This window comes from Pleurodeles waltl, chromosome 6, assembly GCF_031143425.1.
Source record: "Pleurodeles waltl isolate 20211129_DDA chromosome 6, aPleWal1.hap1.20221129, whole genome shotgun sequence".
NCBI classification, from domain to species: Eukaryota; Metazoa; Chordata; class Amphibia; order Caudata; family Salamandridae; genus Pleurodeles; species Pleurodeles waltl.
Genome location: NC_090445.1, coordinates 787,601,960 through 787,626,489, shown reverse-complemented (window position 1 = coordinate 787,626,489; position 24,530 = coordinate 787,601,960). Strand labels below are relative to the sequence as shown.

The window sequence follows — 24,530 nt, the reverse complement described above, 5'->3', positions numbered from 1 at the left end:
AAATGGCGAAAGGATAAAAGAATTGTTGAATGCAATACAATTGCCTGAAGAAATTGCCATGGTAAAATGCAGTGCACATCTAAAGTCACAGAATTATGTATCACTGGGGAATAGATATGCGGATCAAGTCGCAAGGTTTTGTGCATTGAACTGTATATCGTTCAAAGACAAGTGGGAACTGATGTTGGAAGATGTCACATGTACAAGTTATGCATTAAAGGTGATAGACACAATGGAAGAATTTAAACATTTGCAGAGTAATGTTGACAAGGAGGAGAAAAGGGGTTGGTTGAAGATGAAGTGCATGCAGAGACAGGACAAGCTATGGGCATCAGAAGAGGGTCAAATGGTTCTGCAAAATAGTTTGCTATCACAAATGGCCAGATATTACCATGCTCAGGCACACGTTGGAAGGGATGCCACGGTTTGTTTGTTTAAAATTGATTGGTTTAACCCTAAGTTTAGACAAGCCGCAGAAGCAGTATGTCACGGCTGTGCTATTTGCCAACCGTTAAATGCGGGAAAAGGGACAGTGGTAACTTTGAGCCACATTGGAAGAGCAGGGGGTCCATTCAGCAGACTGCAATTGGATTTCATTGAGATGCCTGCATGTGGAAGTTTGAAATACGTGTTGGTGATTGTGTGCATTTTTAGTCATTGGATTGAAGCGTACCCTATAAGAAGGAATGATAGCCTCACAGCAGTGAAGCTGTTGCTTAGAGAGTTGATACCGTGGTTCGGACTTCCGATCTCTTTAGAATCAGATAGGAGAACGCAATTCAATAACGAGGTGATTAAACTTTTGTGTGCAGCACTAAAATTTGAGCAGAAATTGCATTGTGGCTACCGCCCTTAAGCATCAGGACTAGTGGAACAGATGAATGGTACTCTGAAATCAAGAATTGCCAAGATGTGTGCAGCTACAAATCTGAAATGGTCAGATGGATTGCCTTTGGTGTTGATGTCAATGATAAATACACCTGACAGAAAGACAGGACTGTCACCCCACGAGATTCTCATGGGCAGGGCAATAGGATTACCAGCAGTTCCAGCCAATGCACTTGTCAATATTACAGATGATATGGTGTTGGACTACTCCAAGGGTCTGGCTGATGTGGTACACTCTTTCTCTCAGCAGGTGGAGGCTGCCACACTGCCACCAATTCACGATCCTGGGCACAACCTGAGAGCTGGCGATTGGGTTGTCATCCGCATGTGCGCAAGACATGTTTGGAGCCTCGTTGGCGGGGACCCTACCAGGTGATTCTGACAACTACGACAGCTGCAAAGTGTGCAGCTCTTCTGAAATGGATTCATGCAAGTCACACGAAGAAAATGGCATGTTCACTGGATCATGAAGAAGCATTGTTGAGAGCACAAACAATTGTGAAACAAGTTGCAGCACTTGAACCAGAAAAGGAACAAAGAGAGGCTCAAATTGATCAAGAAATTGTGGAAGATGGATCAATCACCCCTGTAAGAGACGAAAGTGAAGAATTACAGGAGGGTGTGGAAGAATCTACCTCATCGGATACAGCAGGAGAGCCTAGCACAGCAGGGGTTCTCTCAGAAGCAGATGGCTCTGAAAAACAAACAGAGCAAGTGCCAGACCAAGAAGGGGAGGGAGTAGAGTTGGATCAAAGTCAAAGTGATTTAACTCCTCCTGAGCCTGTTGCAGGTCCATCAAGCGAAAACACCACAGAAATGGAAATGGAGAAAAGTCCAGTCCTGAGAAAAATAATGACAAAAGGTTTGAGGAAAGGAGACAATTGGCCCCCATAGTGAGTTGTGGTTATTGATGACTAGAGGGTCATGGGTGTTGTGTTTCTGATTCATTGATGTTGATGACTAATGTTTATTGAATTACATATTGATCATTAGTGTGACTGCCATTAGCCTAGCTAGGATACTCCATGCGAATCAAAAGGTTCATGGACCTATACACATCCCCTTGTAAGCTTACTTACTAAGGACCAGGTGCGCTAGCAAGCTCATAACAAGCCGAGCTTTAATGTGGCTTCTGCCTGCCTTCCTCTCTCTGTCCAGGATGTGGAGTTATATGCAGAGCTGCAGACTGGGAAACCAGGTTTGAGTCTCAAAATTGGATGAACATCCTGTGATTCCCTGCAAATCATGCAATCGGACCATGCATATAAATAATGCATGAGACCTTGTGAAATTTAACCGGTGCTCATGTGAAGCACTACAATAACTTTGGGTCGAGTTTGTGCTATATTTAAAAAATTGCTGAAAATGCAGAGAGAGATAAAAATAAAGCCTTAACATGAGAGGAGACAAATAGATACCCTTTAACTGGATGATTTCTACAAAATGAAAGGAGGAAACATGTCTAAATCGTGCCTTACCCTGTTAAATTGTGTGATCTTCAGAAATATTTTATTTCATCATAACTCTTATTTGTACATTATAGCGAATAAACTCACTTTCAAATTTGTGCAAAACTATAAGTATTTCTCACTGCACTGTTCTAACGCGCCCTACTGATGTCAAAACGTACACATGTTTTTGAATTCTGGAGAGGCTTTATTATATTTTACGTGATGTTTGTCAAACTAACAAAGTAAATATTTTCGGAACTCGGCTGGTGCACGAAGAGCCGAGACAGTCCCTTAGTTCGACTCTAACTCTGCCTGTCCAATTGTTCGCTCGCCACCTCTACTCCTCATAGCTAGTGTTATGATTTGTAAGTAAATCCCAACTCTCACAAACTCTAATTTTGCAGACAGAGCCTGCACCGTCCAATTCCGCAGGGCAGTGAATTCCCGTGGCTCACTAAACAATGAAATACTTCTGTCAACTCACCACAGTGTTTAAGAAACATGCGGTAGTGATATAACTAAGCAAAACAGCCAGGTTAACGCTACACGTCCCAAACTGACTATTTCCTAGAAGGTCCAGACTTCTTCTAAGACCGTTTTTAAACAACCGCCCGCCAAACACCCCCCTTCGCGCCTGTCTCTCGAATCCACCAGTCCTAACTCCACGACCGGAATTGTCTGCCGGGAATTATAGTCTTTCCGGGCCACACCTCCGGAACCCGCACGTGGTATGGAGTCGGTAAAAAAACTACAATCCCCACCAGCCCCTCTCCCCTTCGCTCCTAGAGGGCTAAGAGGTGGACTACGTCGCGGCTCGCCTCAGCTGTGAGTGACGCCCTCTTCAGCCTGGACAGAGACCAGCAGCAGAACAACACGCAGAGGAGGAGCAGCCTGGCGGCGAGGGACCTGCTGCGCGGTCGGCGGCGGCGGGGGAACGGAGCGGGCTGGGGGCGCAGGGGACTCACATGGTGTCTGCAAGGTACCCACACTCTCTGGTCACTGCTGCGGCGGTATACTGGGGTAAGGGGCGAGGATAGAGCCGGGGGCGTGGATAGCAGGGGGCGGAGAGGGAGCTGCGCGTTAAAACCCTGCCGGGGTGCAGAGTGCATGTGTGCGGTATGTGCAGTCAGGCTTCTCTGTGTACATGCCTGGGTCCTGGGGCGCGGCGTGCGGGTCACGGAGGAACGAAATCACAGTCATGAGGAGTGCTCGTGCGCTTTCTCTGCAGCAAACTCTGCTCATGCTGCTGCTGTGCGATGCATGATCGCGGGAGGAGGGGCTCTGCAGTGGCTGCACTCTGCAGCCCTTCTGACCGAGGGATGCTGTGAACTTGGGTTTCAAGGGTTCACACGCACGTGATTTAGGGTCCCGGGCTTCGAGGAGGTGGGTGGTGCAGCTTGCTTTGCTCTTTCGATGCTCGTCGTTCTTTAACCCATGATGCTGCGGGTCCTATGGGCGAGATGTGAACGCCCCACACAGAGAACTAGTATTTGTGTTTATCTGTATTCGCCACCCCCCCCAAATCCACGCAGTTTGTCAGCCTCGAAAGGCAGATATGTTTTCCTCGGGTTGAGCTGGATGGAGATGTGTGTGTTCTCTGTCTTCGCCCCCCCCCCCCCCCTTCCACTTCTGTCTGAGGGCGGGGCGGTGGGAGTCTGTGCTCGGTTATGTGCTGAGGTCATGTTTGGATGCTGTGCTAGGAGAACTTGGACATGGGCGGCTTGGTGCTATCAGCGTAAAAGGGTTGTGTGCATGCTGGATACCCGCATCACATGTCATGCGTAAATCTGTTTCATCAGTGTGCTTCGCGATCTTCTGTGGTCTGTGTGCATCCGAGTTGTGAAAACGGCCATTCTTCGCAAAGAATGATTCTTGCTGTGAACTCTTAATATATGGGGTTAAATGTATCAAACGGTTTGGCACAGGATCATGGCGCTTGTGACTTTCGGATAAGTGTTTGATGCAAGCTGGACTCTATCACAACTTAATGTGATCTTCCGATTTCTTTAGTGTCTCTTGTGTCATGAAACAGCCCAGTGGCCAAATCTCTTCTCCGTATTTCGTTGCCATGTCTTGGCACCTATGTTATTGGCGCAATGACTGAATGATCTTGGAGCTCGTACTCCCTCTCATCCCCTCTCCTAAGCAGATTCGATGTTCTCTTTGCTGTTTTGAGGTTTTGGGAAGGTTTACCCTAATAGATGACTTGGGTCTTCATTGTTAGCAGCCTGGCTCCTTATACATTCATCTGCCCTTGATTTGACGGAGAGAATGGTGCTGAAACCCCTAACTTGATTTTTGAGTACACATACTAGGGAAAATGTATCCAGTTACTAAAAAGGAGCAAATGGAAAAGACTCTTATTAGAAGGGCAGAATCCAGCGCCATTGAGATTCGGCAAACATTTAATGAACACCTTAACTCTTCTCTGACTCAGAAGAGGTGACAAAGCTCAAAAACCTCACTCATGGGAATAACTGTATTTTTTCTTTTCTTAATTTATATGAAGAATTTCTGCTTTTCTTCAAAGTACAGCACGCAGTGTTAAGAGAGAAGCTTTGACGCAGTCATCCATGTAGCCCAGTAGTAACCTTGTGAGCAAGAATTATTTTGGGATGTGAGTGTATGCTGCCGGAGTTCTTTGAAAAAGTAAGGTTGACGTGAATTAAGTAGAGCCAAAACTACCTCCTTGCCTTTGCTTCACTCCCCTGAAAGAAGTAATCAGCCCCTTCTCGTTGGATATCAAAGCTCAGACTCTAGGCATGATCAGAGATGCTGGTGTTTTAGCTTTGGTTCCCAAGCCATTTGCGGTACAAAGCTCCTTTTTGTTTCTCTAAGTGCTTCCTCTTATTTTCACTGATTTTTCATAGGGTGGTCGTTTAATTCTGGATTTATTTAAAAGTAGGCGGCAAAAACAATGTCCTTTTTTTCTTTTTTTTTTCTTTTGACCTCCTGTCAACACGTACAGCGTGAAGCAGCCACATTGACTGGGCATGAAAAAAGATGAATTATTTATTCTTAAGAGTTACGCTAGCTTCATGGGCTCCCAGTGGCAGAGAGTGACTTTTAAGATCTTTTGTCCAGTCCTTCAAGGCTGTCGTAACCTACTGCCCGCTTAACTTCTGGGGTCAAAGCATCAATGTGCATTTCTTGTAGAGTTTGAATAGCTAAGTCCTCTTCGTGATCCCGAAAGCATGCGCAAAAGGGAGAGGAGTTTGGAGATCCTCTGCTCTGGCTCTCATAGACACTGGAATACACCACAAGATGATACTTGAATTGTTGACTACCACTGAAAGATAAAACTTAATTTTCTTCAGTAACTGGTTCTGCTGTTGGTGGCTTCTATATCCCCTTACACTATGAGTAATAGCTTATTTAATTCTATCTATACTTTTTTTCACCTAGTCCATCAGGCAATTGAGTTTTATGTTCTACGTCATATAACTAATAAATACACATTTATTTTTCAAGGGAGAATACTCGGCAGAATACGGCCTTTCTGTTGATTTTGCTTACAGTGATCATTATTGATCAGTCATTGCTTTTAAATTGTTTTGTGTAACTGCTAGTTCTGCTTTACAATGGTTACCAGCTATCATTAGACTTTTGGTTTTGTGCTTTCAAATTTCTGTTTCATTATGCACGACTTGATGATGCCAGTTTTAGGGGGAGGGGGGCAGGAGTAGTTGAGAATTCCATTTGATATCAAACTTGTTGGAACCCCCCCCCCCTTCCAGAGGTTGTCCCCCCTGATGATTGCACTCACTGAGTGAGAGAGCTCAGGCATGGGCAAGGGCTGCTATACGTGGATCCAGCAAGCTGTGTTTTTATTGTGTTTAACGGATCCCGTTCCCCACCCGACCCCTTGATCAGTTTTGACAGCTGCAATAAACGCCCCTTATTGTAAGTCAGAGCGAAATCTCACCATTGCTTCGGTGTCACTGCTGCTTAGATGTCTGCAGCAGCGTTAGATCGGCCACCCCCACATTCTTGACTGGTCATGCGGCATAGGCACGTTTTGAAGTCCCATCTAAGCTGTCTATTTACCTTTCATCTCTCTTCAAAAGGATATTAAATAAAATGCAGTGTTTGAACTGCGGGGAAACGTGTTTCAAATGTGCTTTGTGACCATCTGATGGGTTAAAAGGAAAATGCTGATTTGTCTCATTATTTTTTTCTGAAGCTAGCCAGTCTTTCGTAGCCCTTTTGTATGTAAGGGTCTTATTTGGTAACTTAGTGCTTGGGCACTTTGAAATGCCGTACACGCCTTGTGGTAGTTTAACAAAAGTTAGTGCCACCAAGTGGAATAATTGCACACTACTGTTTGCAACTGCATAAATTATTTTATCTTCAACACCAACTTGTTCATTTTTTAAAAGTTATTTTTGTGATGCCTCTGTTTAATGTATATTACTCCTACCTGCAGGTAGGGCAAAATAACATAACTTCTCTTTGTGGTGTGTGTGTTTTTTTTTTTTTTTTTAATCCTTATGCTTTCTATTTTTGTCTGCTCTATCTTTGCCTCCTGAACTATGCTTAGCCTGCCCTCGGAGCTTTTTAGTGTAACGCTTTGCATGTTTTTAGTGAGATTAGTAATGCACAATCTAATCTTTGAATGACGTCCAAGCTTTAACTCTTAAGGGACGCTCCGTACTTTTGACAGCGCGCAAGCTTCCACTTTTCATGACAGTTCATTGGAATGTTTGCAGCTGACAAGTGATATCTTCAGCAACCCTTGGTAGGCCTCCAGATCCAGTCTTGCGAACCTCTGTTTTCAATCACCTCACCTGTGTCCCTGGAAACGCATGGAAGTGGTTTCTATGACTGTGCCCTATGGTATTACTGCACCACACTAATGTTTTCAAATCTGGAACCACTGACCTCTCAGAATTTCCTATCAGAAAGTGAAATACCCTTCTTTACTGGAAAGCAGATTCCAGAAGTAAAACTATATTATTGGAGGACAAGGGGTCGCGTTTGGATGAAAAGCAGAAGTGAAAGCTACAAAAAAGCCTCTTTTGTGGTTACCATTACGCTTATGTTCATAAAGTTTGTTGTGAACGTTGTTACTTGAGATTGCAGAATCCTGTACTTCATAAGGTGTAATTGTGATGCACTTTGCGCTGACTTGAGCTGGTCACCCAGGACCTGTTTGTAGTGCTTAATCTGTAGTGTAGGTTATAAAACAGTCAGAATTTCATATTCTAGAGCTGTTCTGTCTTTTTAAGGTGACTTTTGGTTGATACCTTCTGTACTGTTTCTCAGTTTCCCATTGAGTCCGCCTTCCTTTTATTCAACTAGAAGTTATTTGAGTACAGAGGCATTTTACGCCAAAGCTGCTTTTCGCTCGAGTCCGCGTTAGCATCGCCATCCTCTTGCCTTTGAACTCCCATGTGTAAATTCAAGCCGAGCTGATCAAAAGAACCAGTGCACTTTTTTGCCAGTGGAATCATTTTAGGGATGGCTGTACCATTTATTTACTTGAGATGGCACACAGGCGATTAAATGCAATAAAGTTTTAGTATGAATATATACGGGTTACTGTCGAATGTAAACTTATTTCATTTGCTTCTTTGGTATTTCTCAATCGTAAACAGCTAGTTTTTTTTCTTCTCAAAGTTTTACGTTTTTTTCTAGACCTGTTTAATGCCTACATTTCACTAAAAGCTGTTCTTCTTTGATCATCAAGGATTACTGCATGATGTCATTGACTACTTTAGCTGGTGAAAGACTTTTCTGAAAAGGTTAAAGTATTTATGTATAAAATCATAATTACCTCTCATTTAGCTGGGCCAGTATGAGACAGGTCACAAAGCAGAAAGGCAATTATCTTAATTAACTTTATAGAAGTGCTTTTCAAAGACTGACCTCAGTCAAACAGGTATATACTGAACTTTGAAGTAGTTACATTTAATACAGATATTCCGAAGTTGAGATGAAGAACTTTCATTAAAATCAGAAGGTAGTACAGTCATTTAACTTTTCTAGTTGCTGCATACTTTCTTTAATCTTCAAACCAAGGTTTTATGTCCTTATTGAAAATGTGTTCCCTTAGATCAGTGTTCCCCAACCCCCGTGCCGCGGACCAGTGCCGGTCCGTGGATCAATCGGCACCGGGCCGCCCAAGAACTTCAACTTCATTTCACTGTGGCGGGCGGCCGAGGCGCAGAGCATTGCGCCCTCCCAAGCGGGCCACGGAAAAATTATCCAACATTTACCGGTCCGAGGCGATAAAAAGGTTGGACAACACTGCCTTAGATGAATTATTTTGAAGTATTTTTCCACTTGCTGCTTTGCACAGTACTGCTGCTTTTTCAGAGTCCTAAAGTTAAGCACTAACCAGTTGAAAATTAAAATTTCCAGGAAGTTAAATTTGTATGTGGAAAGCCTTTGCACAGCAGTTTCCGAGTATGGCCTCGGACTGTGTGCACATTTTCCATTTAGATTCAGTGTATGTGCCTTTTATTTTATAAGGAGTCTAAAAAGAAAAAAAAACGGTTCCACCCTTCCAAGACCAGTGGGTCCCCAGTGTTCCTTTGCAACATCTGTAGATGTATACATGACTGTGGATTTTATTACAATATCTATTTGCCCATGGGACAGACAGGTTGCTTCATAAATCTACTTGCCCTGTAAAAAAAAAAATCTACTTGTCACTTTGGTGCCATGTAGTGCGGTGACAAATAATGGCAGTGATCTGATTATATAAGGTTGGTTTTGCCAGTGCTTGTGTTTTTTTTTTTTTTTTTTTTTTTTTTTAATTTTCTTCATAATCTTGTTGAAACTGGTTATACTGATTTTCCATTATTAATATGTTTTGGAATGCTAGCGTGTATCAACACTAAATGATGCTTCAAAGAAATGGTACCTTAAATTTCACAGTAATTTAGCAAAACGTTTTTCCTAGTTGAACTTTTTGTTTTGAAAGCAAATAATCCTCAATCTTGAGTTAAAGCTTCTGCAAATATTTGCATCTAACCGGAGAGCGTTCTGGGAGAATTATACATACTCATATTTGTAAACTTTGGAAACGTGTGTGCACGTTCTTCTTTTTTTTTTAACTGGAACCACTGTAAGTAGTGCAGTCAAGCTTACAACATTTATTTACAGCACCCACCCTAATAATAAATGCATTCCATTAAAGACCCATACATACAAGTTCAAACAGCATTAACATATGGACAAAAATATTACCTCAACCCCGAACAGTTCCATTCCATACCTAATAATGAGGTACTGTGGTGCTGCAGGGTGTTGGGCCTATTTGTTCAAAGGACAAAATAAACATAAAAACTTGTTGTCCTTGCTGCAAATGTCTTGATCACCTGCCCTTTCAAGCACTCCGTAGATCTCAACCTATGCTTTGTCTGTTGCAGCTGTCTTTACCACACTAGACCTCAATTTATTCACAAATAATTCTGTTAAATGCACGTTGCAGTGACTTATGACCTAACCTTTTCTAATTTCTTTAATCATTTCAAATTTTAAATAAGAATATTTACATTGTAGTTCAGTCTTGTGTTTTTTAAACTCCATTGCTTGTATATCCCAATGAAATATAACTCAATAGGCATGTTGGTATTGCATAATAAATAGAGACTGAAAACTCCTATACTTAAAATGGAAACCTAGAGAAAAGCTGAAACGGAAGTGAATCTAGCACAGCACATAGAGCCACTAGTTATTCGGACCATTCATTTGTTCTGGCAGTAGGACTCTCCAAATATCATTCATGATCTGGTGACTAGGCTGAACCTGGTTCCTGCAGATGATTAATTACCAAGTCAAATGGTAATAAAGTTTGCTTTTGTATGTCAGTGTCACTGCTGATGTGTATAGGAATAGCCATTGTAAGGATGGATGTGTAATTTCAAAATTGGTGAGGATCACAGTGAAAAGTACCAAGTTTGTTGAAATAAAGAGCCTACAGTCTTTATCTTCAAGCTCCTTATGATCTGGTCTCCATCTGACAAGAACGCCATGCCTGGTAGTCTCCAGAACAGAAGCCCAGGTTACAGAATGCAGGAAGAGGACAGAACATGTTTGCCAATAAGAATTGGAAAATACATTTCACTAACTCTGGTGCGGATATGTGGCAAGGAGGACAATAACCTTCAAACTACCTTCAAAATATGACCACCCACAGCACATTTATAAACTGTCAAGGGATTTTGTGTCCCCTTTCGGATGAAATTATGATTTGAGGGACTCTCTGCTTTTTTGTGTTTTTTTAAGTATTCTTTAGGCATCTCACTTTAAGCACATATACCCTTGTAACATGGCTATTTAGTTGAAGAGTACTGAGAGTTGGTGTTGAGGGTGGGAAGCAGCAGCTATATGTAGAGTGGTTTTCTCTGGCTCATCTTCATGTGCATTTGTGCCCATATCCCCCGACCAATAAGAGGCTGAAGCAAGGAGTGGTGCTTCTTTGTCCGATTGGTGCTGTGGCGTGAAGTGTTAGTGGCATACCACCTAACTGGTGGCACGATTTAGCCTGTACTCAGAGGTCCGTCAGGAGCTTGGATGGCTGCAAGTAGGCGCCAGTGACCCAGGAAGAGCAGTGAGTGCGCACTGCCTTTGATAAAGGCAGCAGTACTGGTTTCCTTTTCTGAATTGTGCCTTTGAGGTATACCAGTGGATCCATTTTTCATCAACAGTGAGGAGAGAGTATTATTAGTAAAGCGTTTACTTTTTATAAGCATGCTTGTCTTTTATTAGGAAGTCACCTTTGCTATTGAGCCTTTTGATAAAGTACAAGGCGAACTGGAATTCTGAGGAGTGTTAGGTTGAGCACTGCTGAGTGTAAACATGGGGTCGGTCTAGGAGCAGTTAGCAGTGAGACAAGGGCTAAAAGAAATACTTTTCAACAACACAGAAGGGAGGACCCTTAAAATAGAAAATAGAACCAGAAGCATGATATCTGCAACACACGCCAACATCCAGAGCACTGAACTGTTTTTCTTCCATCACCAGTGGCGGATCCCAAATACACCAGAGCTTGTACTAAGCTACACCACATGTTGGTCTGGGATACGGAAGGTTAGTTTTAAGTAGAGTAGTCTTGAGTCACTGCCACTGTTCGGACAGCAAAGGGCCACTGTGTTGTTCAGAAGAGCACGTACAGCTGCTATAGTAAGTTCTGGATGTTTGTTTTGGTTTTTTAACCTTCATCACCACAGGAATTATGCATGTGTGCAGACGTCTCATTGAGACATCGAATTGAATTCAGAGCTGGGCTCTGTGGTTTAAAGACTAACCAGGGGTGTGTGATTTAGTAGAATATCTACTTTTCCATGGGACTGGTTGCTTCTTAAATCTACTTGTCCTGTGAAAAAATCTACGTGGCCCTTTGGTGCCATGTATTGTGGTGACAAATTATGGAAGCAATCTCATTATACAAGAGCTCTGATTATAGCGTCTCCGATTATGCCAGGGCTACTACTATAGTAGGGCTTGAATAGTTGCAATTTTGATCCCTACTTTAGAAATGTCCTTATTTTGCCACAATTCCGCAGATCCACATGCTGGAGGAAGCAGTAAGTAATAGCTCCAGGGTTTGAATGCCTTTGAGTCTGCAAACCTACTAACTTGCATGTTTTAAAGATTTTCGCCAGCTCTTCTCTAATCTTTTCCTATAATGAGAAAGGTTTGAAATTTACTCCTGACAATGGCGGAAGTAGGAGTTCTTCCAGGATTGGGAAAAATGGTTGGAGGGAAAGTGGACTTGTAAACACTCAAATATTTTCACATGAGCAAATCTACATATGCATATTTGCACTTGCTAAAATGCAGTTCACAAATATTTTCTAGGAGTGCAATTTCCTGGTCTACTTCTGTAATTTCTTGTGAATTCATGAAAGCCACTAACTCAGACATATACCAATGGTTCACTTTTGTGACTTTCTTTAAGAATTGGGTCCCTAATTAGGTCTGGCATTAACAAAGGCATTTTATTTTTATTACATTTTTATTTCTCTCTCTCTATTGGTTGGCTTTACTGCTTTACTGAGTGATCACATTCTGCTCTTCCACAAGGAGCATGTTGGCACACAAAGTAGTTCTGTTCAGTGCCAGGAACTACTGTGGCAATCAGTGACATAATGAAACTGGAGCCCCCTCCCCCCCCCCCCCCACTGTGCAAAGAACATGGAGGCCCCCCTCCAGACTTACTCAGGGCAGGTGCTGTGCCGACGGGGCCCCCTGGAGGGGGGCTGCAGGGTCTTTGTTTCGCCAGTGGTGCCAATGTGTGCTTTTTTGAGACCCAAAACCTTTCTTTTTGCCAGCGTTTGTTACAATGGTGAGGGCCTGGCAGCTCCCACAACTATTAAGGGTTACCAAAGCCATGTCAAAATAAGACACACATTGACAAAACCAAAAGACTCACAAAAATGTTGGATTGGGTGGCTTTGCCAGTGCTTGTTTAGTTTCATGCTTCCCATAATCTTGTTGAAAATGGTTACACTGATTTTCCATTAGGAATACTTTTTAGAAATACAAGCATACATCAACACATTTTACTAAATGACGCTTCAAAGAAATAGCACCTAAAATTTCATAGTAACAAAAAGCTTCTGCAAACATTTGCATCTAATCAGAGAGCATTCTGGGGGCATTAAACTTAGCCTCCTATTGTTAAACTTTTTAAGCGCGGTATATATTATTTTTTCTTTTTTACTGGAACCACTGTCGGTAGTGCAGCGTGACCATAAAAAGTTTATTTTCAGCGTCACCCTAATAATGAAGGCTATTCATTAATGAACCATAAATAGAAGTTCAAACAGCATTAACATATGGACACAAAAAATACCTCAACTTCAGACTGTTCCCTTCTCTGTAAACTGGCAGCCAAAGGGTTTGTTTAGCAGGGGTTGGGCCTACTTGTGCCAAGGACAAGATCAACATGAAAACTTGTTGCCCTTGACCCCAAACAGTATGTCCCGGGCATCGGCTATAGGAATTCCACATCCCTTCCTATAGGAATTCCACATCCCTTCTAACGCCATTACGGAGCATGATTACCATTAGTTTATTGGATTGGGGAGGACTGACAGTATTGGCAGTACATTGATTGTAGTAGGAGGTCTGGCCTTTTCACATGTCACCTGCTCAGGGTCTACTGGCCTTTTTAGTTTGGTCAATCGGTCGCCTATAACTGGGCCCTTTACAACATTCATATGGGGTATGAATATTGTATGGTTGTTTAACATGTACATGTGTGGCAGATTTAGCATGGCGTGCTTATGATGTAATTTCCTATGGCAAACAAGAATATATTTTGAGTTGCCTGAGCAACGGGGTATGCAGGTTGGAGAAAGCCTGCCATGCAGCATGTAGATTTCAGGGCTCCTCTAAAGCACCTTTTAGGGTTCTTTATAGTGGATTAAACTCTATGGTGTGAAGGATAGGAGAGAAAGGGTCTCACCTAGAAGCGTAGGGACTGCCCTTGCCTGCTCTATATTTTCCCTGGGAAGTGCCACGTCCAACTTTATGAGCTAAGAAGCATCTCCCTCCTTTGTGATGTTGTTTCAGGCTCTCCTGATAGCAGGAAGGATTGGTGTTTAGAAAGAATGCTGGCACAATTAAAAAAAATACTGTTGTGGGACCAGGCTGGAAGGAACACATCAAAACAGGGACCTGCCTCAAACCCTATAGGAGGTTTCTCTGAAATATCTAATCTGTGGCGGACCATTTCATGAAGTTATTTCCAGAGTGCCTACTTGATGCCAATGCAGTTTTCTACTATGATCAATGGTGCATCAAAACCCCTCCAAGCACCTCAATCAGCGGGTGCTTAATAAGATTTATGACAGTGGTCCGCAGTTGCCACAAAAACCAACTGTTTTTGGTGGGATGCACAAAGTCCGAGGGGCACATCCTCCCTTAGAGGGCCCGATGATGTCTAACTGGAACACGCTGCAACCTGGGGTGGACTCTCTGCTTTGTGCAGATGTTGGGTTTGAGACTGGACCTGAGGAAGCACCGCTGAGGGGGACCTATTCTTTTCTATTGCAGGGCTTGGAGCACGATAGTAACTCATTCATGACCTGTCACGATATCGCAGGTCTGGTGTGAAGTCAGCTGTTATTTCCCTGCAACCTGACTGAAGTGGAAAGGAGCAGTGTCGCCTCCACCACAGCTGGCAGGAGTGACCCAGGCCTCGGGAACTTCAAAACTGGTACTGTGCATGGATTGTGAACATGGATAAAGGCAACGAGTGTACTACATGGACACACCACACCTGGGACACATCATCTGCCCCAAAAACTTGAAATATCAAAGAGGAATAGTGGACTGAGAATATTCTTCACTTTCCCGGTATCCTAAAGACAAATTACTTTGCATGAATTGTGTAGTATCTACAAGACTACCCAGGCAATATCAATAGTTCCCCAATGCAGTGAATATTTCTCAGATCCAACTGTGCTCATTCTGATGGTCTTCTGATCTAACTAGCTCTTCATCAGATGTTCATTTTTTAAAAACACAGCCCGGCAGAAAGTAGATATTTATGGCAAACTCTTATTTGTTTTCCAGCCAATGTATCATTACAGGAAATAGAGAATCTATGTATGTTTTTAGACATACTAATCAACACCATTTTTTATAATCTTACCTTAAACTGATTCTGGTATTTTTTTTGTTTTTTTTGTTGCCAAAATCCAGATCAAGTATAAACCCCAAGTCACGCTAGATCTAGATGGTACACCAGTAGATGGTGATGTGGAAGGTGAGTAGGGGATCCACAGCTTACAGGAGGTTAAAGCAGTTGATTGAGTTGGAACTCTGAGTAATCTTAGAACCAATCGGGACAGGGACACCAGTGGAGAGGAATATATGGATTTGGAGCATGGGGTCCTATCTCTGCCCTTGACTCCCAGTATTGGAGTACCAGATTCTTTGCCAAATGGGATAAGAGGTGCAGTAAGTCCCTCTCGGGGAATAGTTATAGAAACTCTATCCACGCACTAAGCGATTACTATGGTAGCAATAAAACGAAGGAGACACTTATTACACATGATGCCAGTCAATTTATCGATGGCTCACATAATCAACTTAAAATGTTATCCTGGAATGTGGCTGGGATCAACAAAATGCTACTTGAATTAGGTTGGGGACAGTTTGTAGGAGCCCTGACATCTGTCTATTCCAGGAAAGTTGATGCCCTGCTCCTGTATTCAGGAAAGGGTTTACCTCTTATTGCATTAATGCTTTTCAGTCTGGCAAAGGAAAACACTCCGGAGGCGTAGTGTTCTGGGTCAAGACTACACTACAGTGTAAAATTAGCCCTATTAGCATTGATTCACCAGATATCTTGGCAAAAAGATTAGCTTTCCCTCCAGGAACCAGTTTGATAATTTTTAACATCCTCGACCGGTTTTAAGATCGTAGTGCTGGGAGCATGGTGTTAAAAGTGGTAGATGATGCTATCTTGGACCATATTGGTGAAGGTTTGTTTATTGTATTATTGAGGTTATAAATTTCAAATCAAGCCCTTGGTATGAGTCTACAATTGACAAAATAACACCACCCATTGCACATAAATTGTGTGTTCAATTTAGAAACAAATCCCTTTTGACGAATGTTTTGTTGCAATTGGTTAGAAGCAGTACCAGGGTACGATTTATGTCTGACTTGTCCAGGAGCACCAGATTCACCTACCCATATATAATTTTTCTGTCTGCTGTATGCCTCCCAAAGAGCTAAATGGATAGTTCCTCTTTGCAGGAATATGGGTGTCAGATGCCATTTGGAGGCCTTTATAATCCTTAGCATCGATACTAATAGGTTGACAGATTACTCTATTGCAAAATTTCTTATGTCTTCATGGATGTGGCGTTGTAAGTGCATCCAGACCAAGGAATAGATGACGTAACCTTGCCGTGGGGACGAAGATGGTTTGCTCAGTTTTTTTCGTTCCTTCTTATATTAAGTCTCTTGTTGCGCATAAAAAGTGTTCCATATTGTGCATTTGTATTATTGTTGGACTCATTCTTAAAGTTTTTAACTAAAATGTAATATAGCTTTTTTGTGAATTTTTTTTTTTTGTCTTTTTTTTTATTTCCAATTGACATTGTGAATGAAGTCTTTTTGCACTGTTTTTACTTTTCCACTTTATAATTACTACATAGTTTGCTTTATGTTCTCTTGCACTTTACTGTCATTTTGCGCTAATTTAGAGCTGGACTTATAAAGCAGAATTTATGGAGGGATTCTACTGGAAGTCAATATAGTTAGCCTTGGTATGTTGCCCCTGTCTTAGCTTTTAAAGCAGTCAGCTCATCTGAAGCACTTGTTCTTTCATTAAATTGTGTTTTAAATGATTGATTCTTAAAGCTCAAGAATATTTGTTGCCAGGACTTGAATTATATATAAAGGACAGTGAAAGTCTTAACAATCGCATTTTATTGTTCATTTTTTTCTTTTTTTCTTGATAATTGCTGTGATGTATTTGTTTTTTTAAACTGTACTTTTGTGATCCTGGCGATAGAAATAAACTTATTATATATTTTTGCAACTCAATTCTGACTGATTTTGGGTGTATTTGATTTTGCACTAATTATTCTACTTTTATTCTATATGTCTGCCAGCCTACTCTCCCTTTCATATTAAAGAGCAAGACACCAAGGATTTGAGAAATTTGAGAGAAGGCTGATTTTGTGACTATGTATCATAAGGGATAACGTACCTTCTGCTGTACGTTACAGACTTTGCCAATCACCTTGGAGTTCCATTACCTCATAAAGGAAGATGGCCTTAGGCCTCATTCTTTTATAAGGCCATGGAACTCATTGGTGCCTTGCAAACCCTGTACAGCAAGTGTACTTTATTCCATGTCTATTAAACAGGTGGTAATAGCGCCTGTAAGAAATGGAATAATTATTTGTGGATGGTGACTATTCATCTCAAAGAATCACAGGCCTTGTCAGAATGAACCCTCAAAGTCACCAACTTAACCTGAGCTCAACCTTTTGGTAGCTATGCACAGAGCAGTTAGGCTAAACCTAGGTCAGTGTGTAAAGTATTTATGCGGTATCAAACCAGTAAGAAAAGGCCTTTTCACACCTATTCACTGGCTAGAAGCTGGTAGTGGATTATGCTAACTAGTCTTCTGACAGTTCATGTACATGAAGGATAATTTTCTAAAAGTTACTTTTACTCCATATCTATTGGCCTGCCGAAGGGGAAAAAAATGGATGCTAGTCATTGTAAGGACAAGATAACATTACATTTCTACATGTTTACTTTTTTTTTCTTTCTTTATTATTTTTCAGGTATGTAGAACCCATAGCACCCTATTGGGTGTCAGATTTTACAACACTTTTGTATACTGAGGTTGTGTAATGACAATGTTAGTGGATACCGAGAACAGGTCTAGACATCAGATGACCAGCAATACGAGAGGTGTAATAATATTTAAGGCACATATGAGCATGCAGAAGTGTTAATTGTGGTCACTGAGATGCAGTAGTGTTCAAATAGTGATGAGTCTGCGTCGGTTGTCAATAGGTAATCTCTTAGATGTTGTCATGTATCTTTGGGTCGTGATGTGGAGGGCTGTGATGTAGCGTACACTTCACTAGTAGTGTCGCAGTAGATCTGTTGATCCATGCTTTTATGGTTGGCTGTATTCCACTGCCCCAGTACAAAGGGGATACTAATGTAGTTTGTATGCAGCAGTAATACCATTCTTTGTATGTTAGTGTGCAACGTAGGTCCATTCCCATTTTTCTGTTATTCTCCTGTCATGGGTGTGTTCCAGGGTCATGCAGGCCTTGTATAATTTGGAGATAATGTGCCGCCCCTCAGAGTTTGCAATCAAGATGGTTAGGGAATAAAGTCATCACAGGCTATGGGGCAAGAGGGGATGCATGACCAAAGAGCGGCTTGAAGACGGCATAGGACAAAAAGGTCCATCTGGGTAGCTGTGGTGATTCTGGAGCCCCCCCCCCCCGAATATGCCAAAGCATGCCCATTTGGGAGGAAGTCTCCCATTGTATGCAAGTCGTATTTGAGGAGGGTGCATTGCACAACTCGTTACAGGGTTGGTGGATCCAAGGGTTTTTGCCCATCAGGAATAAGGAGGGGTACAGGGGGCCGGTTGCCAGTATCTAGTTGAGTTTCTTCCATATTCAGCATGTGTTGGACAATGTTTGGATGTCATCAGGATCTAGTTTGATTCTGCTTGGGTGGAGGAATGATTAAAAAAAACGTTGTCTTTCTTTTTTCGGTATTAAGTAGGGTAGTCTAGCATCTGGATGGAACCAGTGGGAAGTGAATTGGTCATGTGCCACTAGTTGATACATTTGCAAGTCGGGGGACAGAAAGCCGCCCATGTCAAAGAGTAAGACGAGGGTTTCCCACTGAATGCATGGTCACCAGCGAACCCAAATCAGGCAGAGCAGCAGGCACGGAGGCGACTGAAAAAGGTGCTAGTCAAGGGTATTAGGGATGTTGAAGAAATGGTAGAGAAACCTAGGTAGGACAGCCATTTTAATGATGTTTATCTGCCAGGCCAACATGTCGACCTTTAAGATACTATGCACACTGTCTTGTGGTATACAAAGCCTACTACATAGAAGTCACTTACTAATATTTAAAAAAGAGGTGTTGACCTGTAAAAATCATTTATTTTGACAGGTTGAGTTGCATTGTTTACACTGCATCAACCAGCTACTATGGTTGACCTGAAGCCATGTTTTACACTGTTTCTGTGGAGGATGGTACTGCAGGTGCTGCAGTTCCTTAGTGATTTTTAACTTAACATGCCATGAGTACATTTTGTACCGTATACTAGGGACTTTTAGGTAAGTTAAATATGCCAGTTAGGGAATTGCAATTTCAACCATGTTAAAAAGGGGAGAACAGACACTTCACTATTGGCTCGCAGGGGTAAAGTGCAGAACGGCAGCAAAAATATGGGGTCCAGCAATAGGGAAAAAGAAATGGTGCTTTCTGAATAAATTTTGTGCCTTTTGGTTGATCTGTACAAATCTTTTCAATAAAAAAGTTAATCCAGTTTGGGTTTGGCGTTCATATAGAGCTTTTAACCATAGGCCGGAAAAGGGGGATTGAGGTGTGTTTAAAAAAAAAAAAAAAAAAACTCACTGTAACTCATATGGGATTCAAACAACATTTGAACACAGTCCGCTTGATTTTACTATGTTCTGGACCAGTAATGTGACTGAGGAAAAATGTAGTGTTTATTACTTTTGAATTGTAGATCTGTCGCTAGTCTAGTATGTGATTGTTAATTCCCCCATTTCGGACCTGAACATTTAATATATTCTCAGATATACGAAATGTAAGTTCCTGTATTACATTTCACATTTGAGTGACCATTGTGTCCTGTCTAATGCATTTGTTGTGCTCTACTTGATAGGGTTTGTGTTGGAAATTTTGTGAGTACTCTATCCCTTCTAAGTTACGCAATTGAACTACAAATGTGGCTCAGGTGTATGCAAGCACAGAGGTGACTACGCACTCTGACTGGAAGATAGCTGAAGGCTCTTCATAGCCAGTAGTCAGAGTCCAAGACTGCAACAGAAAGGAGCCTCACTTAAGGAGCCTCACCTTGGAAGCCTCTTTAGCTATGGGTAGCTATGGATGAGCAACTACTCAACGTTGAGAGTTTCATGTAGGTACAGTCCAACACAGTTCTCACCCTTGTAGTAGAATATGAATGTCCAGCCAAGGTTATGCAAGAACACTACAGTTTTAAAAATCATTCACATTATGTATTGACAGTGTACACAGATAATCAAAATAGAGAATGCTTGAAATACACTACAGAAGAGAAACTATTCACACAGTGGGACTCGTGATCCTTAGGATGTGGCAACATTGCGAAGAAACGTAACAGCTAATCACAATAGCTAATAAAACGCAATGTAACGTTTGTGAAGTTCCAAGCTCTGAACATCCCTGCGTCAGAAAACAGAACCAGCACAATGTATTATGCATTAATGGTAGGGAAACCTGTATTTCACTATCAGCAGTTCTTTGCTAAAAACTTTAATACCAGTTTCTTTCCGCCTTAAGGTTATAATTATAAGTAATCTAATAAATTATAAGTATTTTGAGGAAGGGCAAGGTACCATTGTACTATATGTGATTGTGATTTAAGGTGCGTTTTGTGTTGTTTTCAAACGACCAGTTTTTAACTAGGGATGTTTCTGTATCCTGATCATGTTGTGGACTATATCCCAGCCAAATTACTATGAGTGAATAAATATGTAGATTTTGCTGTTTTGATAGAGAACTGTCAGAATGTTTATTGATTTTTGAGTTGATTTAGAAAGTAATTATATTTTATCCCTGATATGATTTTGATGCACTATACGATGTAGAACTAATTGAAAAGTTTAAAATATGCAAATATTAGCCCAGTAATTTTTAATGTTCTAAAGTTTAAGCACTTAGTATTTGTTTTGTGTATATTTTCTGTTTGAAAATGTTTGATTTAAATAATAAAAAACTCCAAATGGACCCTGCCAAAATGGAGCATCACAACCTTTTCAGTTGGGCTACTTTTTGTCACTTCAACAAGGATTTGGTAGCACCCAGGATAGCACTAAAACACTTTTTTAAAACTATACCCTCAAAGGAACTTAGCATGTGTCGACTTGTGGACACTGGGAAGCGAAGTCGACCTTATGCTGTCAAAATGGACCCTGGGCTTCCAGACCATGAGCGTATATGCTTAGGACGAGAACACACACATCCTTTAAATCCAGCTAGCTGGCTCAATAAAGAGTATGTTTTAAATGCTACACTGTTCAAATTCGAGGGTCCAATGTGTTGTAAATAAAATTAACAAAGGTCAGTTTGCTTTCCAGGCAGTTGTCACCTCCTCACCTGCACTTTGTTGCAATTGATCCCTTAGAGCCAACCTCCCTTTCTGGTGAGGTGTTTGATGAGCTCTGTGGATGTGAACACGGAAGTCATTGAGAATGAATCCTCACCAGCCCATCTCCTTTTCATGGTGAAGAGCGGGGTCAGATTGTCTTCAGCATGTCTTGAATCCTTTGCGTATCTGGGGCTTCCAAGCAGGGCAGTGTTGACAGATCAACAGAACTTTAGCAGGCCCTCAGGCTTAGCCCTGGGCATCAAGATTGTATGCAGGTTTGAGTCCAAGAGATGAGCCATAGGGAAGCTCCAGGTTTTATTTCGGAAGCCAGGCTGTTATGCAGAGACTGATTGCCAGTCCATGACTATTGCATGGTTACAGTTCAGACTTTCAAACAGCAGATTCGGACACAATTTTACGTCCTCAAAGATAAGTCTGAGGTCCACTACTGACTGAACAACACAGTTCCTAAGTGAAGAAGAACAAGGAATAAGTGTTCACAGGGTTGTCCACTGTGAGCAGATCTCCTTTTTCAAACCACATTTTTACTCTTAATTAAGTTTTGAACCATTAGGAGTAAACCTAATGATGTGATCAGTAGTGTTCAGTAAGCCTTTACTATAACTTACTTATTCTGATGCTTACAAACTGATCCGCCTTCCATGACTGCATGTAATGTTTTTACATTTGTTAAAAAATACAAGGCTCAAGCAACCATCTGTTCAAGCTCTAGACTTCAATTCTCACAGGGAAGCAAGTATTCAATTTTCTTGGATGCCATTACGCACTGTAAACTATACTTATAAACAATAATCTGGTCCCTGTCCAGCCTGGGCTAACCATGTGCATCTGCTTGTGGATGGAACCAATGGAATTTATCCCATTTCTAAGAGTACCCTAATGGTGTTCCTTAGAGGCTCCAGATCCGCAATTTGAAGAGCACTCAGGGATTAAGTACCCCACAAATTCTGCCAAAAACAAAAATCCAGGAGAACACCTAATGAAAGGAAGAGCTGTTATGGCAGCTCCATACAGTGATAGCATCACATTTCTTGAAGAGTTCATCACCTTTCTTACAAAATTCCCTCTGATAGATTACATATTTCCTACAATATTGATATAGTGCTAGGATTTAGTAGATTAATTCCAGAATGACTTTGCTATTGAATAATCTGCATAAAGTTTAGCAGCTCTCTGTGAATATCCTTTTTCAATCAGACGCAATCTCTGTACTGGCTCTTTAAAAAAAAAAAAAACATGTTTTCAATTGTAATTGACTTTTACCAAATTACTTTCTCCTTCACCATCCATATGACCAGTTGCAAGAAGACGTGTATTTCTTCACTGCTGTTTGTAACACTGAGACCTTGGTTGACTTCGACAAACATGACTGTGTCTAGACCTGCTTAGACAGAAGCACACCAGGCTTGACCTGCAAAGGCTTAATTTAAAATATAAATATTTTTTTCAAACAATGCCATCTATTTCATGCATGTTCCTCATATGGTGGGGAACGTTATGGTTGAGGGAGAGACAGTAGGGAAACACCTGTTGCCACACGTATGTTAACTATGTGATTTGAGTGGTCCCTAGTGAGGCTTTTACACTTCAGTGGCGACAGTTGATGTTGGGATGCACAAGTATGGCCTGTACCTGTTAGCTCTCCCCTGTCCTGAGACTTGGTCCTTGGCCCTCCTCTCTCTTCCCATCTTTGGCCATGCTATCTTAGTAACCTCTCCTCCAGGGGTACTAAGCCTGAGTGTCCAGATAAAGGATGAAGAGCTTAAGGGTGTCTTCCTTTCCTTTGTCAGCGCCACTGTTTGAACCTAGAAAGGGACTAGAGCTAGAACACCTGCCCAGGCAATACCCACCAGTCCCTGTACCTCCATTCCTCTCTCATTCCCTTTTCCTTAAAGGGGAACTATGTTCCCTCAGCATTTTCCCTGGGGAAAGTTGGTGCTGAGGAGTGGGTTTTTATACCCTTTAAATGTGGGTTCTGCCCAACTCGAGGTTGAATGAGTATACATTACAGTGATGGATGAAATGTTGAACTATTGTCAGCTACTGTTAGTCACTCGGGACCACATCCCAATCCATCGTTATTCTGCACATCATTCCCCCTCAATTTGGACTCCGCTATATGCAAATCAGTTTTGACCCTGTTCCAGTCTTAACAGTCGAGCCCAAACCGCCAAGCCAGGTCCTCCGTGAACTGTAACCCAAGCTACCCAGGACCTCTCTTGTCCAAGCTATGGGCTCATCAGCCGACTACAACTTGGTTCCAGTGACAGTGTGCACGGGACCCACATCTGGGAGTACCTGTCCCACTTAGGGAGATGCAATAAGTACACAAAACAGTGATGGATTGAATGCTTAAATTAATTTCAGCCACTGGTAACCACTCCGACTGCATCCCTATCCATCAGTATTCTGCACACAATGCCACCTCTGTTTAGACTGAGCTGTATGCAGATGGACCTAGTTATATGCAAGTCGGTTTTGACCCTCCTCCATTGGGGACAGTCCAACTCAAACTGCCAAGCCAGGTCCTCCCTGAACGTAAACACAAGCAACCCATTACTGAATACATGGAGCTCCTTGCTTCCTCCATATATTCAACACAGCCCATTGGCAGAGCCTACAGAACCATCCAGGAAGGTTCTCCTTCAATTTTTCTCCCTGCATTTTCAGGGGACTTTAGATCACCACATCAGGGTGGATCCATTGATATGTGTACTAAATGTGCCTACCAGCGGCTTAGGGTGGCTGCATTTCTCTCCTGATTGGGCACCAGAATCCAAGTATTTGTCTGCCAGTTTCTTAGTGTCTCTGCGCTTCTGCATCAGTTGGATTCCATATACCTGTACATGGACATTGCCCTCTGGGATTAATGTTTTCAAGAAACCATGCTACCGTGTGCACCCTTGGACCTGAATACATAATGGTGACTGTTGATTTCATGGGTCAATTACCTTCTCAGAGTAGGATGCAGTCTCCCTTCTTTCTTGTCAGTAGGTGCAAGAATAACTCCCCACAAAGACAGCTGATTAAAACAAGTATTGTGAAAGACAGTCTCTCCTGTGCAAAATCTAATGGCTTTGTCAGTGTTTTTTTTAGACGTCTCACATCAGTGTGAGTTGCTGTGGAACATAGCTTAAAGTCAAGAGAAATTAAAGTGCTAGGACGTAGCCAGGATTTTTTTTTTTTTTTTTTTTTTTAAGCCATGTTGCACAGCAGCTGGCGCTGCTGCATAAAATGTTTATAAAAAAAATAAAAAGCGAGAGGGAGGTGTAACTTGAGGGAAGCGTGGGGGAGCACCAACAGTGGGAAAGGGGGACAGCAAC

General features: G+C 41.9%; 1 protein-coding gene across 13 annotated transcripts in view; it reads left to right on the top strand.

Moving 5' to 3' along the window:
• Positions 1-3,102: 3,102 nt before the first annotated feature.
• The window catches only part of ADD3 (adducin 3), a 300,537-nt gene continuing 279,109 nt past the window's right edge, over positions 3,103-24,530 (top strand). For 6 of the 13 annotated variants that reach the window (XM_069239427.1, XM_069239421.1, XM_069239420.1 and 3 more), the window contains exon 1: positions 3,185-3,318. The gene's annotated coding sequence lies outside the window, so the exon portion shown is untranslated. Of the gene's footprint in view, positions 3,360-3,463; positions 3,723-24,530 lie in introns of those variants that run through there. The other 7 variants (XM_069239417.1, XM_069239425.1, XM_069239424.1 and 4 more) reach the window with 7 other exon arrangements.